The 16,163-nt window shown below is 46.5% G+C and overlaps 1 protein-coding gene across 3 annotated transcripts in view; it reads right to left on the bottom strand.

The window, feature by feature from the left end:
* Positions 1 to 13,543, bottom strand: part of RERE (arginine-glutamic acid dipeptide repeats) — a 222,513-nt gene extending 208,970 nt beyond the window's left edge. Inside the window, exon 1 of one of the 3 annotated variants that reach the window (XM_072026842.1) lies at positions 13,261 to 13,543. The gene's annotated coding sequence lies outside the window, so the exon portion shown is untranslated. The remainder of the gene's footprint in view (positions 1 to 13,260) is intronic. The other 2 variants (XM_027443353.3, XM_027443354.3) reach the window with 2 other exon arrangements.
* Between the last annotated feature and the right edge of the window lie 2,620 nt (positions 13,544 to 16,163).

Here is a 16,163-nt window from a genome sequence, read left to right as displayed (position 1 = left end):
AGTGACATTCCTGTTGAGAAGCACACTGCCCAAACCACCAAGTTTCTCATCCACCCTCCTTTTGGATTAGACTGTGCCGTGACGAAAGGCACTGCATGGGCTCTTTTCACACTGAGAAAACAGCGAGAAATCCCATGCTGAAGAAAAAAAGTGTATGTACACAAGCTAGCAAAATTAAACCTTGTGATCTAACGCAGACTTTTTCAAGTATGTTTCATCTGTGACATTTCACTGAGAATTAAATGCATAGCAAATATTTTTCCCCTCCTACACAAGATCATCAAGTTTCAGACACAAGTTACCAATACAGAGAAATGTGGGCACCAGTGCTGTCAAAAAAAGCAAAGCTTATTGAAAGGCTTTGCCTTTTCAGGAATATAGTCAACAAATGATAGCAGACAAGTGTAACTGGGATGGGTACACAGCTCCTGAAGGGATCGAGAGGGGTGCTGTAGCTGGTAGGAAGTTCTTTACACGTTGCACCGCAATAGCCCTTCTCAGCTATCACTCCTCTTAAATGATTTGCTGCATTTCATTACCCAGTGCTACCCCCTAATGTCAGACATTTTGCACACCCTTATCTCTAAGCAGTTTCACACTAATGTGAAAACCTCCAGTACAAGCTTCTGCAACGTTCGGTCCCCAGAGAAGCAGAGGTTTGTTTTGATACCAGTGGTTTAAAAAAAAAATATATATATATATAATTGTACTGTGCTATAGAGACAGCACTTACAGCCCACCCTGACAGCCAATTTATCTACAGTCCAAATTCATAGGTAATCAAATCAGTAGAGCAAGCATATCAGCCACATGCCACGCTCTGCAAGCTCTTTCTGACAAACACTTTTAGCATCTGCAGCCCTTTGAAACAGAAGACATTTTTCCACGGCTCCAGGAATCAGACTGTGCTATGGATGACTGGCCCCTGAAGTCCCATTTCAGCAGGCAGGAACTGATGATCCTGAGAATTGTTAGCATCAAGGAATGGAGCGGGCAACAATCTCAAAGGGACGTGTAAGTGACACTACCCAGAGAGGTCTTTTCGCAGAAACCCATTACTTTCTCAATTTCAAATACCTTTTATATGAAGGTGTTTGCCTGAGCACAGCCACTGGAGGGGAGGAAGCAGTCCTTCCCCCAAGGCCTCTCGACAGCTGGTCCGTAAGATGTTCAGGTGCCTCAGCTCAGTCCTCAGGCTCTTCCCAGCTCCAGCATTTGTTGATCAACTCTCCTTGCCCTGCGTAATTCTTACAGGGTAAAGCATTTCAGATGCAAAACACATACAGGAGTGGGGGTGTAGGACAAGGTTTTACTGGTACAAAGAGCCCCATGTGTCCAGACCCTACCACATGTTCAGGGTAAATACTGATGCTTTCGTGGAAACCTTTCTGTTAAGGCTTTTAAAAAAAGTCCAGAGCCAAAGCCTTCTACTGCTAGATTTTCATCAGTAGAGAAGAAAGCAAAGAGCAGAGTATCAAACATCAGGGGGCTCTGCCAAGCTGATCGGTTAAATATTGTTTTCCTCAATGACATAATTTGACATATTTGAGATTAAGATTTTGTGATGATTTCTTACGAGACAGTTTTGAAATGGACTGCAGCCAGTACCAAAGGTACAATGAGGACAAAGACAACACACTGCCTTATCAATTATCTTCAACCCTTGCTGCCATTCAAATCCTTACCTTTTTTTTTTAAAGCATGTCAAGAATGGAGCAGCTAAAAACAAGATTCCAAGGGAGATAATTTTAATGGGCAACAAGCTATACTGAAATGCATCAACGAGGATGACTTTCAGTGGTCCTTCTCCTACTATTACACAACCAACTAGGAAGCTCTCAGAACCTTCAGATCTTGTATGAGCAATACACGGCGACAAGGGTTGCAAAGTAACAACCCTAAATGGAACTGAAAGTTACAGGAAAACCCTGAAGTTTCATAAAGTCTTCTGGAACAAAGCAAACAGAGAGAAAGCAAATAAAAGCCAATAACCCTCCACCCTCCGCAAAAAAAAATCACTGAAAAGCAAGCACAGAAAAAAAGTACAGCTAAGACATAGAAGCCAGGCACAGCAGAGAAAAAAAAGGTAATTTTAAATGGAACCACACAGCTCTTCAGTTATGGCATAAAGTTTAGACAGGAAAGCATCAGACCAAGTCCAAGTACAAAAGGAAACTAAGGGCTCTGCTGCCACAGCCAAGTGGTAGGTTTAAGGCATCTTTTCAAGTCTGGTGTCATTCTGTATTGTCATAGTATGGAACACAACTACAATGAACATCAACTTCCTTTTCTTTCAGTGGACACTAGCAGAGAAAAACCACGTTCAACAGCTCATGCCTACACATGCCTAATACTTTCAGAAAATAAGGGAAAGAAATAAACCCTCTCCCCTCACACAAGCATCTTTGTAATTGATTACTAAAATAAAACCTGATGCCTTATGAACATTTCGTGTTTAGTTGTCACCAGCTCATCACAACCACCACCTCTTCTCCTAAGCACAGACCAGGAAAAAAAGGCTACACGAGCTCGAGACCACACACCCAGCCACACCTCAGGCAGAAAGCTGCCCAGATCACAGAGGGATCTGTTTTCTGCACTGCAAGCATCTCGTCTTCTCCAGTCTCTTCTCTGGAGCCCTTCCCTCCTCTTCACCTTCCCCACCAAAAGGGGCTGGAGAATGAGAATTTCAGGCTCTTCCACACACCCACTGAACCACACACTGATTTTAAAGAACCACATTTAAATGAGATCGAGTTTGCCTTCCTACTAAACTTGTTTCGAAAAAACATTTCCATCAAAAGCAAACGCGTACGTAGGGAACAACCTCTGGCTTTCCTTAGCTTACTAATGGGTGACTTCACCTCTTCCCATCCCAGAAAACTCATCCAACATTTATATCTCCACCTCTGTACACCTGAAAGCAAAACCCCAATTTTATTAGCTTGAAGGAGGTGGAGGAAATGTTACTCTGAACGTATTTCCAGTATTGATTCCAAACAAGCAAAGAGTCAATTAGCAACAAGAGGGAAACGAAGGAGAGGAGCTCCCCATTAGTAATACCTGAGAGACATCCTGCTCTTACAAAGCATCAAGGCCTGTATTTTCTGCTAAAAACCCAAATAAATAAGCCAGGGAGGAAGAAGTTACAGTAATCCATACAAAGCTTATTTTAAATGCCAACTTGATCAGGAAAAGATTTGTGGTATAAAACACTTCTGAGAGCCTCAGCTAGAAATTTTAAAACAATTAAGATCTGGCAGCTAGCAGAACAGTCATTCATAAACCAGTGAGAATAACTCCCCTTCTAGAAGAGAGAACCAGGTGCTTTCCACAGCTGCTGTTATCAGGAGATCCTCCACTGCCTTGAAACAGACAAGTAGCAGTAGGTAACAATGATGCACCGAGATGCAACAAATGCAAGAAAATGTAACTCTCCATGTATTTCATCATTTCAAAGCTTTCTAGTCCTGAAAAAAAACTACATGCTATAGGCAGAAAGCTAAGGGTTTGCCACAGCACAGATTTTTTTGTTTCTGAAATACCAAGCCTTTTTCTACTGCTCAGCATCTCTAAAAGCTCCTGGTAACACTGACAGTGTATCATCACACCTATTTCAGAAGCAGAAAATAACAATCACCATGAGTTGAGCTCAAGGTCATGCAACATGTTATTCGAAGTGCCAGGAGCACAACCCAAACACTGCAATACCAACACCACCTAAATCCTTGCTGTGGATTAACGACGTGCAATCTTCCCAGCCTCTCTCGCTGTCTACTTGCAGCATGGCCATTTACCATCTCCAGGAATTAAATATGTGACCTTATTAAAATATCTGTGGAATTTAATACAGGAAACACGTTAAATTTCCAACAGGATGTTACAAACAAGAGGCCTCATTCATTAACAAGCCCTCCCAGCCTTTCTTTCTATTTCCAACACGTGTACTAGGGCCTCAGAAAAATCCCAGCAAGGAAAAACGTGAATATAATTTATCAGGACTCGGAAGGCTTCACTATACATACACTAAAGTAATTACCTTCCACATAATACTTCCTAAACTTGTACTTTGGGACAAAAAGCTATGCAAGTAGTTATTTGATGAATAATTAGGAAAGAACAGGGCTCCCATGAATTGCAGTAAGCCTGCGTGGAGAGCAGCGACATACAATGCGAGCACAAGTGGAGCCAGTTCCATTTGTTTCGTATATTACAGACGTGGAAAGAGAGGCATGCCGTTAGACAATAAAATCCAACAATAAAAGCCTAAGCCTATTCAACACGAGGAGAAGCAGGAAATAAGAATCAAATGACTTTTTCCAAGCAGAAAAACAAGCAGATATGCTGCTCACAGAGCTGCACGTAACGACGCCAGCCACCGAAGGTAGCAACGACTCGGACTCACGGAAGAGGAGCGTGTGTACTCCAACACCCACACTAAAAGCCAAAAAACACTAACAGCAGCTAGAATCCTCAAGTCCACAGCAGGGAAATTGGCATAATTATGAAAGAATAAAAGCCATAAAACCATATATTGCAAACCATACCCATTTCTAATGGGCATTAGGCATGCAGCAAAACATCACTGATGGTTCTAGCTCCTCCCTGGGCATTCCTACCATTAAAAAGTTGATTTGCTACTACTAGGCTACCTGCACCACCAGCTTATCACCTCCTGCACTACTACACGGCCTCAAAGCTTTGATGAAAGCATTTGAACAGCAGCCACAAACATTTCAGCAGGTCAGAAGAGGACCTGGATGCTGCCTAACTTCTCTTTCTGCATATGGCAGCAGTTGACCAAGCCTCTTGTAATCCCAACATTATTCAGACCATCATCCAGAAGCATGCGTTGCAAAATCTCCCTTACACCATGACACTGCATACAAACAAAAGCCCCAAATCTATATTCCCTTTATTCAGACCTTATGCTGTTTTATTTTCCTCTGCGGCTTAGGAGAAACACTTACATTACCACACTCCACCCACACTTCTTCCTTCAGTGGGTTATCCACATTGCGTCCTTTTCTCTCAATCCCTTTGATTTAGAGCTTAACCTCTGAACAATATCCTACTCCAGCTTTGGCCAGCCAACACGAGATCAGCCATAAACCCTGTCTCTACTGTCATCATCTGAAAGCCTTCCAGAGCTTCTGCACAGGGTTCAGTTGAATCAATCAGAGAATATAAAATTTACCATGGAAACTGCTCTGAAGAACAAGAAGGGAGAAGATTACCTTGATTAACCACAGACACCAGGGTCAGATCACAGCAAGTCATCAAAAAAATTGGCTTTTACTTCACTAAACACTTGACCATTTGGATTTTGTTCCCAGTAACATCAAATAAACTTGTGTGTGATAATAAATCTGTAGCTGGAGTCTTAAGAAACAAAACATATCAGAAATTAAAAGCATGGCTCCAAACAGCCCTACGGTAAACTGTTTTATCCTGATGGCACTTACTAGCTAGGCACTCGACTTTCAGAAACCTTCAGGAGTACAGGTACCTTTAAGTTCATCTTTTATTGGGTAAAGTTTCTCATCTTAAAGGTTCGTGTTAGAGGGCAAGCACCATAATTCAGTGGTCAAAGACAGGTCTATTAAGCTTTGTGAAGTGAAAATGAATGACCTTGGAGACATAAATTAGATTTCTGCATCTCGTTCCCAGTTTGTAAAAATGAGGATTAAGTGTTTAAGTTTCCTGCGCCGACCTCATTAGAAGATCTCTAATGGAGGCACTGCATCCATTTTTACCCAAGATGTATCATTCTGACCCAGAGATATGTACCAGAAGAGTTGGTAGCTGAACTACTGTCAGGTGTGTTTTGTTCACCTTAAGAACCATTTTAAAACAAACCAATAATAAGGAGAGAGGCAAAGCTTTCTTTTGCAGAATCTTGTCAGGTATTGAGCTTTACCCAGGTCAATTTTAAGCAACTTCACCCTTCTAAGTTCTCCTATGAAACAGAAGTTCATGCTAAAGTGGTAAATTACATTAAATTATGATCCCAGTGAAGCCGATGCACCTGAACAAGGAGTGAAGTATCTGCTTTAAGGCTACCATAGACAGAAAATCAACAGAAGAATTATAAAGCAACACGGGAAGAATTGCAAGAAACAGGTTAAGCCATCGTTGTGGGGGAGAACCTTCCAAAGAACAGATGAGCACCATTATTTCAAACAAACAAGAAAACCCCACACACAGCAGAAAAGCTTAACAGAAAAGCAGTTCAGTTCGACTCCAAGCTCCCCAAGCTCTAAGCCACTCTTTAGTCAGAGGTGTGGGAGAACAACATCCACGCTATCACTGTGAAACATTTGCTCTGCAGAACATCCTCACATGCCCACTGCTCTTCCTGAATCCTAAGCAAAGCTGAAGGTCCTAACTGCGTGTGCTCCAGGATCTTCTTTTTCGTGGGGCAGGATGTCTTGAAGAAACACAGCCCTTCTGGCACTTTTATGTTCTATGAGGTGCTGTTGCTTTCTTCTTTCACATTCATGCCATTTCTCATGTTAACATGCGTGAATGGATGAAGATTCCTAAATCAAGGAAGAAATAAAGAGGTGTTTTCACAAAGACACCATGTATTCCAGTCCCTCGCAGTTGCTGGTGTTAGCAGGTTAATGTCACACATATAGTGGGTTTTTTTTTTTTTGAAGATTCAAAATTCCTAAATATTTACTAATTTTGACATCCAGCACAAATCTGACACCTCAACATCCTGTAATTACTAAATGCACTTGCCATCCCTTTTCAAACTGGGGAATAAACCGGTTGCCTAGAACACTGAGCTTCTTACAGGGACCATCAGACTGGTTCAATTGCCTATTCCACCACACCAGAATTCCCTAACCCAGCTCACCCCACTTTATATTGCGACACAGCCACGTAGCTATCAGAAGTATTCAGGTTTAAAATAGGGTATATGCAGCCTTACAAGCTCCTGCTAGACCGCAGTGATTTCACAGGCGGCACAGAAGTGACCGATCTCTGGCATCACAGCTCTGCCTCACCGCCTCCAGCAGTGGTTCCAGCACTACGAGGTTACCAGCCACAACACATCGCAGCTCTCCCGCAGCCTACGCACGCTTTGAACAGGTTCTCACTTAAAGAACTTAAGACTTCGCTTCTCCAGAGCTTCTATTGCCAAAACTACGATCGTCTTTTGTTAGGATCCCAACCAAAACAAGATAATGTGGCAATTCACACAGCACGTAGGTGGTTACGTGTGAGCAGTATGACACAGACTGCTGACTCAAGGCATGAAGGCACAGACGAGGTCCCTCGGGTCACAGCCACTCTGTGCTAAGTGCCCAGAGCCATTTACTGAAGGAAAGGAGTAAACAGGGCTGCCTGAAGTTACCTGTCCTTCAGAAAAAGATAAATGGCACCTCTCGGATGCTGCCATTAGGAGCCAATGCTTGCTGTAGAGCTGCTAACATTCATTAAGTTCCACTGCGACTTATTCCTTAATGAGCCCTTACCAGGTTGGGGGCACAAATAGATACAGGTTAAACGCACAGTGTGCATCATCAACAGCCCCCTCAGGCAGATATTCCCTCCATCCATTCCCCTACACACATTTGGACTGCCAGGACACCACATACAGAAACCTGACGGTAGGATTAAGAGCTCAGTGCAGAATATCTGCTTAAGAATTTAATAAATATCGCTTACCAGATATCCCAGATCAAACAGGAGCCAGCAACTCTACATTTTTCTGTCCCCTCAGTTGAATCAGGCTCACAATAAGTCATTTGTTGGAGAGTTGGTATAAAAACACACCCAGAGCCACGTCAAACCAAACAAAAGCTTGCTTCTCTCAGATTTTAACCGTGATTTCTCACTACTAAGAAATTCTGCTCCTTAACACTTTGATTATTTTTTAGCATAATATAACATGAATGTTCCCCCATGTATCTCAATCAACACTTGTACGATACCTGCTCCCAGACCAGCTGCTCACTAGGAATACTTCCATCTGCAGGAAAACGGGCCAAAGTGCCCAAGAACTCGGCTGTTTTAACCCAAAATGGTTGACTACCAGAAAAGATGAGCGCAAACGAGCAACTGCCACAGACAGAAATATTTATGAGCACAAGGTGACAACTTCCTTTCTCTTTCTTTAACCTGGTTTCTTGGAGGAAAAAAACTCCATAATCCCCTCATTTCCTCCCCCTCCTCAAGCCCTTATCCTTTCATTCCATGCAAGTAACTTTCGTACATGATGAATTTCAACCAAGCCTGCCATGACAGCCATCCCAGCAATAACCGACATTCCTCAAAGTTTTGTGCAAACCAGCAAATTGATAGGGGAAAAAAAAAATATCTCTAATTACATCTCCGCTAAGGCACGGCCCAGACTGAACCCGGCATTTTAAGCTTCACTACTCAGCACATGGCACATCAAGGCTGTTTGTCCCTTCAGCTGTTACAAAAGACGGGGAGAGAGAAGAACAAACTGGTGATGGAGGGGGCAAGCCTCGGGACGTGCAAGCTCTGCCTCCTAAGAAGAATTACCAGGACATCAGCATCATTAGCACGGCCGGTCAGGGAAATAAATTTACACTGCAACCTTCATTGCATGCGCTAGAAAACACCACATCACAGCCCCAATTGGGAAAGAAATCTCGCTACATAGTTGAAACAGGCCGAAACTGATTCAGTATCAGGGATAAGTAACACCACAGTAACAGATTTTTTAAAATATATTCAAGTATAATACAGTAACCAAGACCTCAGAATTAACAAGCCCTAATTTTCCTCCATTTACCTTCAATTTTCCAGCAGTTAACTAACCTCTCTCATTCATGCTCTGTAGGAACAAAAGACACCATACATGTTCACAGAATTACCTGGTTTTCAGTAACTCTCTTGTAAAATCCACTTTTGAATCTAACAAACGCATGCACTACTTATGTTGCTCTGCATTTTCAGAGCTGCACTTCTATCAGATTTAAGGTGCCAAAAATCCTTTATACATACAATCCTTTACGCATGCATTTCAGAGAAGCACCACCAGCTCTGACACGGTGCATTTCATGCACACAATTCTAAGAATCCCCCCCAAAAAGGGCCATCACTGTCCCCCCGTTAGGCACAGAGAGAAAACTGATGTTTGTACCCACGCTAGTTTCACTTTTCCCCAGGTCAGCGCACTATTCTGGATGCTCAGTGAACTAACTACACAGACATTTGTATTAAAAAAAAAAAAAAACTATTGAAATGGGAATAGTCAGCTAATATTTCAATCTGTTTGTTTTTTCAGTCACTTACAGCAATTCTCTGCCTCAGTAGACTCTGAAATCAAAAGGAGCCAGCGCAGTATTCATATCTTGTTTGCTCCTTTGTTCATACATCAGGCCCTCTGAAAAGAGCAGTTGGGCACAGCTACCAGCGTTATAAAAGCTTGTGTAAAATGCTGCTGGCAGCCCAACATAAAGAGCACAATACTGCGTTGTGGCTCCTGCTCCCCAACGCCTCCCATCGCTCCACCAAGGGGCTTGATTTCCTTCCTAGCAACACCATCTCCAAAGCCCGGGTAACCACAAGCAGACGAGCAGACCTCCTCGTGATGCCTTCTGCACCAGCCCCACGTACTTTCCTATTGCCCTGGTGCAACACAACAACATTAGTGGGACACAAGGCTCCTTTCGAGCAGCTCTGAACACACACAGACATGCTAAACAAACAGATCTCAGACGAACTGTGTGTGCTCTGTTTGAGTTACAAGATAGTTTGGTGTTGATGTTTTGTTTTGATTTATACATGCCTTCTTTTAAGCCTATTGATTTAAATTTCAGCTGCCGTCAGATACCACTTACCCCTTTTAAGTCAAGGAAGATGATTTGTGTGGATTTCATGCAACTGAAACAATTACCATACATTTCCATAGCAGAATCAGACTGAAAAATAGCTGAAACTTAAAAATAGCTTGCCTAACCAGGCCACCCGCCTAATAAATAAATAAAAATGGACATCACAAAGTTAGGGAACTGGTTTTGTTTTGTTTTTAACATGTGTAGTTGCTCACCCATGTCAGTACAACATCCTAACTAAATGTTTCCCAATCACCCTTATTTCTTATAAATTAGAAGTTAACTACAAGTCCAGCACCGCATTCACATGCCAACACCACGGAGCACAGCGTGTCACTGGAGCTTACAGTGTCCTAAAATATGGCAGGTAATGAAATCAAAGCTACCCTCAGGCAATCTTAATGTATGAACAGCTCTGCTGAGAAGATAACACGGGTTGTGCTGTGCTATTACACAGCCAGTAACACGGGCTTGCAAAATTCTGGATGCTCCTGGCACAATTTTCTCCCCTCCCACTCCCAAAAGTAAAATAACTTCTTTATGGGCACACCAACCACCCAGCACGGCTAGGACAGAGAGCTGCATTTTGTGGCTGTGACAGTAAGTTGACAAATAGCACGTTATTTAAAACGGCGATTAGTAAAACAGCAACAGCGGAATATCATTTTTCTCACCTAAGCTGCAATCAGCATCAAGAACTGCACAGAGCACAGCTCTTCACAACCGTGACTGTTGTTGATTATCAGCCCTGTGCTGCGGCAGCACAGAGCCTCTACCCACAACTCCGCCAGACAGACTTCTGCATGCATACAAAAAAACCCACTACAGTAAAACGAACTCCCAGATTCACAGAAATCACAATTTTTTAACCCAGCTACATAATTACTGCTTAAGGCAGGTCCGTCTCTCCCAGCCCCACTCACCTTTTCTGCCTGAGAAACAAGCCATTTCGCATAGGGCTATCAAGGGCTTTGTCCAGACGGAGAGTTATCCCCCTCTCGGTCGCTCCAGAGCATAAATCCACATGCCAAAGGCATCATAAAGCCAGAGAGGCAACACAAGTATGCCCCTGGACCTCTCAGTGAGCTCAAGTCATAGCATCTGCGCAGACAATGACCTACAATCATGCTGTAGCCACAACCAAAGCTATGTGAGTGGTAGAACAATAAAAAAAAGTGCCCTCAATCCAGGGGCAATCAGCACGCTTTATTTGGGTAGGGAAGCAGAAGAAAGGAGCTGTTTACTCCAGCCAGACAGCAAAGCCTGCTAAAGAGTCCGAAACAACTTCGAAGCCTCATGATTCAGTCAATGCTCCATTAAACTACGACAGTCACTGCTGTCTACTCTCAATACACTTTTTCCAAGGGCTCTAACCCACCGGCATCTATTCCTCACACCCAGATGCTATTTCTTTCCCTATTCTGCGTATCTCGATATCATCGGCCAGTTGGAGTTATCAGGAAGCCAGGGGAGGCTTCACCGCACCTCGATAACGCGATCTGCGGAGCAGCTCCAGCCCCCACGCAGCAGTCGCTTTTCACAGCTTCAGTACACACCGTAATTGGTTTTGTTTTTACAGATGCTGCTGTAAAAACAAAAACCATTACAGGATCATCAAGAAAGGAAACTATCTACACCGAAATCACCTTCCAGGCTCTGTATGCTTCCTTTTACTTTCATCACCCCAATGCATTTCTCTAACGCCTTCTCCCTTGGCAGCAGTTTCCCTCTACACGTGCCCCCAGACCAAACATCCCAAAGCCAATACACAAACCTGACGAGGAGGGATTTTTATTGCAGGCTAGCCAGGGTTTTCACCGAGGGTAGGGGGAGAAGGCAGAACATGAAAGAAAGTTGAGAGGGGTTCAAAAGAGTGCGCTTCAGAGTCTCACCTCATGTGCTCCCTCTTTCTTTATACGCTCACTTACAGAGAAAGAAGCCGAGCCAGCGCTGGGAGGGGAGGAGGGAAGAACATACAGAATGTTTTGGCATCCTTTAGCTTCTAATTTACTATTTTGGCTTTCTGCAAGGTTACCGAAAGGCCACTCCGGAGAAGGAGGAAAGGTAGAAAATGCTTCCCGTTCCCTGCCTCTCACTGCCCAAGGAAAAAGAGGTCGTGCTTTCGTGAGAGCAGAGTCCCAAACACAGCAGAGTATACGGCAAAGAACAATGAGCTCCCGAGCCTGGGCATTGTGTGCATCCACCTCCCTCTCTCCCCTCCAGACCTCATCAACCAACAAGGCAAATCTCCCCAATCACCACTCATCCAAACCAGGCCACCGAATCCAGCCCCAATTCTTAATTTTCCAGGACGGGCTCAGGGAGGAAAGGCAACGTAAGATGCATTTACCAGAAGTGCTTTTATTATCACAGAGACGCTGCCACCCCTCAGCCACCATGGATTTCTCAGTTCTAAGGGAGCAGCGTACACAAAACAAATGTTTGCCTGGTAATACCAGGGCTACAGAAACCACCACACATCACCCATTCATCTGAATATTTGGCACCTGCCTTTTACAACACGCACTCCTTTTGACCCAGTGTTTGTTTTTATCCGGTTAAAAATTTGCATCGAAGAAGGGGGCATACTACGGGAATTGTGCCACTCCAGGTTTGGTCCGAGAGAGCCGTAATTCTTACTGAATTCTGGCATTAAGGTCTGCTGGATGAGGCTTCTCGTTTCACTCCCACCCCCGCGCAGGCAAAATAACACCTTTGATTTCAGAAACCGGTCAATGAAACTCAGGAGTAAACAGACACCAGACCGTAGCCCGCTGACTGCACAAAAATATCCCCAGCTCCTCACCCCCGAGCACATCGCCCGCTTCCAGCAAAAACTCCGCGGAAGAAGTGGGCAAATCAAAAATAACTGCAGCCAGCGTGCGAAAAATAAAAAGTCCGAGGGGCCGGGCGCCCCAACAATGAATCACATTGTTTGCTTCCCGGCGGATTTCTTCAGCAGCCGGGCTCGGCGGCGAAACCTCGACCGCTGCCTGCCTCCCACCACGTCTCCTCTCACGCTTGAGAAATGAGGGGGGAAAAAATGAAGGGAAAAGGGGGCTCCCCACGGCCGGGGGGGTGCTGGGAGGGGGTGGGGGTGCCCCGCTCCGACCCCCCCCGGCCGCTTCCTTTGTGTCCCCTGCCCTCCTTCCCCAGCCGAAGCCCTCTCCCAGCGCCCTCCCTCCCCCGGCTGGGGAACCAAAACACGGCCTCAGCGTGCGGGGAGCGAATAATAATTTAAAAAAAAAGGGCAAAAAGCGGCTTTTTGCCCTTTTTTCCCCCCTCAACCCCCGGCTTTACAGCCCCACCATCCCCCTCCCCGCTCCCCGGGGGGCTCCCCTGAGGGCTTGTCGCGACATATCGCGGCCGAGCAGGGCGGGAAGGGCCTCTCCCCCCCCACACCCCTCCCCGTTTCCCTCAGGCTCCCCCCTCCCCGTACCTCGGCGGCGCTCACAGCATCCGCGGCGGCTCCGTTCTGGCAGCCGGGACAAAGCGGCGGCGGGGAGCGGCTCCCCTCGGGCTGCCTGGCGGCGGAGATCCCCTGGCGGTGCCTCAGCGGCGGCTCAGGGGCATGGCGGCGGCGGCGGGGAGGGGAAGGAGCGGGGCCGGGGGCTGTGGGGCGCAGCGGCCGGGCGCTGCCTCCTCCCTGCCCTCACACACACCACACACACACACACGGAGCACGCAGCGAGCGGGCACCCAGCAACGCAGCCAGGCCGGAGCCGCCGCCTGCCAGTATCCGGCGCGCCGATTGGAGGAGGAGCCGCGCCCCGTGACCCGCCAGGAGGATGGGACCAATGGGAGGAGCGGATGGAAGTGATTTAAAAGAAGAAGGAGAAGGCGGAGCGGGGGGGACGGGCAGGGCCGGGCAAGGCCCCGGAGCGCCTGAGGCGAGGTGGGGGGAGCACAAAAAGCGCCCGGCCCCGGGGCGCCCCGCTGCGACCCCCGGCCCTTGGGGGACCCCTCTGGGGTCTGTGGGGCTCGGCCTCGCCGCAGCAACCCCGGGGGTGGCTCCAGTTGATGCCACGGGGGAGCTGCCACTGGGTGTCCCCTCAGGGGGCAGCGCTGGGCTGAGGATTTGGGGGAGCCCCCCTCCAGTCTCCATCCCCCTCACCCACTGTGGAGCCCCCCCAGGCCGCCCTGGAGCCCCCCACCCGTTCTGAACCCCCCCAGCCACCAGGCCACGGTGCCCTCACACAGCCCCTCCGCCGCGTTTTGTTCTCAGCAATAAAATCCAGAGGCTGCCGCTTCTCGCTCGGTGCGGCGAGGGTGTTGTCACAGCAGCAGCATTGCCAATTACCGGGTGGCAATTAATAAAGCGCGAGGTCACTCAGGAGCTTTTTCGAGCCCCTTCAGCCCTCAGCTATCACGCGCGGTTCCGAGCGATAGCGCGGAGCTACCTGCGCCATAAATAGAGCAAACTTGTTATTTAACCTTAACCTCGGCTTTCATCCGCGGAACGCGGGCCAGCAAAATAAATCACACGGCCGTAAAGAAAGTCACACGTTCTTCCCGGGGATCTGAGAAATTTCGTGTGGAATTACATCTCCTTTCTGAAAAAGCACTCGGATCTGTCAGGACGGATTTTGCCCTCAATTACACTTGTGTAACCCCAACTGTTTGCTGTCTCTATAAACTGCCTCCATGGCTGACTCCAGCGGTATCGCAGGAGATGCGTTTGAGGCTGTTAACATTATTGCCTTCAGCAGAGGGAAGTGGGAACTGTTTTCACTGAAGAGAAAGGCACACACAAGGAGATTTGAGGTCTGCACAGCAGAGGAATTTAGTTCTTTACCCTGAGCATGCAGGACAAATTTATCCCTAGTATAACTTCAGGGACATTATCACCAGAGGTTGAGACACAGAGTTGATTGTGTTCTAATAACTAATTTAGATAAGCGTCTAAAAATGCACATCAGTTAAATGTCTGACACAGCCATTTTGGAGGCTATACTTTAGCTGTCCTTGATAGAGTCTGATTCCATCTCTCCTATTTTCTCTGCTAATTACAATTTCACGTTCCTCGGTCTCTGGATGTATGCCTTAAAAACTGTACAAATTGCCACAACGCGGGCGTGCCTTCAGCTTTCTCCAGTCTCCATCTCTGTGATGGCAAAAATTCTCCACAGCAGCCCCTCTCTGTCTCTCCCTCTCCCCTTCCACTCACCTCCATGTCGCCCCACATGCATTAGAAGCATTTATTTGCAACATTTTGATGCTGTATTTTGTCGTTAACAAAAAATAAGTCCATTTGTGGGGGATTTCCTCTTATGCCGTGTAACTAACATCTATGTGCCTCCTGAAATCTGCACAGCCGGTTGAAGTGCAGAAGCAGGTGATTACTCACAGCCAGTGACAGCAGGCAGCCCCACATCCTCATACCACGCACAAGTGATCCAATTATAAGTTTGCTTCTTAACCATAGGATTGTTGCAGGAATAGCACTCGAAGCGTTTTCTTTGGCAGAGAGGCAGCCCTCCCTGTGGACAATAATAAACAAAGCCACAGACCTTGTCCTGTAATCTTCTACCAGCTAAAGTAGCACGAGGTTGAGTCAACACAGGGAAGATCAAGGAAGACCCAAAAGCTGCAGTGAGAGATCGTTGTCCCCCTATCTGGGCTCTGCAGACTTTCACGGTTCACATCCTGCTGGAGGGCAAGGGATGGTGAAATGACTGGGCATGTTCTACAAGTAAAATATTTTATAATACATATGGATTGTCTACGTGAGACCCTAGCAGGTCTTTAGCAAAGGCATTTTCTGGCATCCTTGTGATGTTTCGTGTGCCTGTCCCCCAGCCTTCCTGTGAGGTACAGGAGTGCTGATGCAGAGGAAGGCTAATTGGCTAAATCCACAAAGAGACTTAAATTCCAATGTGTTACAGAAGGTACCTACACAGAAAACGTTAATCCTCAAAATCCTGTTTCTTACCCCTGGACATTTCCAAAGATCTGATGCAGCAACATTTCTGCTGAGTACTCCGGATCCGAAACACTGCTTCTGCAGCCAGCTGGAAATGTTTCTGTCTTGGCCGCAGGCAGGGTCACACCACAGCCCCATCGCTATTCCCAAAATGATGGCAGGGCTGCGTGTCCCCACTGCACACACAGGGATCCATCCATGCAGCTGCCGTGTTGTAGAGGTCATTTAGCCAAAAGCACGCTTCTAGGTGTGACAGGAGAAGGCTGCAGTGTGCCTTGGGGTTGGCAGAAAACAAGTAGTGTTGCTCCTGCCTCATCTGCTGCTTTCCCATCTTCCATGCTCCTACAGACCCAATCCCAATCCGTCCTGCCAGCTCCCCTTGGGACCTCTCAACGCAGAGTCCTGCTCCACCAGTCGTG

This window comes from Anas platyrhynchos, chromosome 22 (assembly GCF_047663525.1).
Source record: "Anas platyrhynchos isolate ZD024472 breed Pekin duck chromosome 22, IASCAAS_PekinDuck_T2T, whole genome shotgun sequence".
NCBI lineage: Eukaryota > Metazoa > Chordata > Aves > Anseriformes > Anatidae > Anas > Anas platyrhynchos.
This window is presented reverse-complemented; position numbering and strand designations above follow the sequence as displayed.